Raw genomic sequence first — 766 nt, 5'->3', positions numbered from 1 at the left:
TATTGCACATACACACACAGGCCGCTGGGAAATAGATAGGAGAGGAAAGTTTGCAGGTGTGGCTGAGTGAAAACACCTGCTCTCGTCTTAATCCAGAGGAAATCCGCATGAAGTTTAATTAACGTCTGTGCACAGGGTTCAAACGGTGTCAGTAGAGAGTAATGTTTGATGGAAGCGTTGGTTGGAGTGGATTTTTTTTTTAGGATACAGATACAGTGTGTAGCGGGAGACGTCGCCGCTGCCAAGCGATAATTACCGTTGTTTACAGGTCACATGTGGCTGCTTTGAATCAAAAGAAAGAATGTTTTTGAATGTGTTTTTCAGTGACTGAATATGCTAAAATGCTAGCATTTAGCATCCGGTTAGCATTCCTTTATTGTCATTCTACAGGTTCTTGGGGCGGTGGTGGCTTCGTGGTTAAAGAATACACGGTTGTACCTTACAGAAATTGCTGTGCTCACGAGGGAGCCCCGCCTCCCACTTTGAGCATCACTAGTTAAAAGTTCCGTTTTGTGTTTTCACAGCTACAGGAAATGGGTATTTGTTAAAGACTTAACCTTTAAACAGCAATGCAAAAATGACTGGTTTGTTCCTTTGCATTTATTCCGTCATAACTATTCAAAAACAACAAACATTTAACCTTGTTTCCACGGAGCGTAACCTTGTGTACTTGTGTGTACTTTATCCGAGCGTATTGAAGCCACATGCAGTATGAATAGTTCATTGCCCTCATTAATACTGCATGTTTGCTCTTCTTTACAGATAC

Source organism: Cynoglossus semilaevis, chromosome 8, assembly GCF_000523025.1.
Source record: "Cynoglossus semilaevis isolate Cse_v1.0 chromosome 8, Cse_v1.0, whole genome shotgun sequence".
Lineage (NCBI taxonomy): Eukaryota > Metazoa > Chordata > Actinopteri > Pleuronectiformes > Cynoglossidae > Cynoglossus > Cynoglossus semilaevis.
This window is presented reverse-complemented; position numbering follows the sequence as displayed.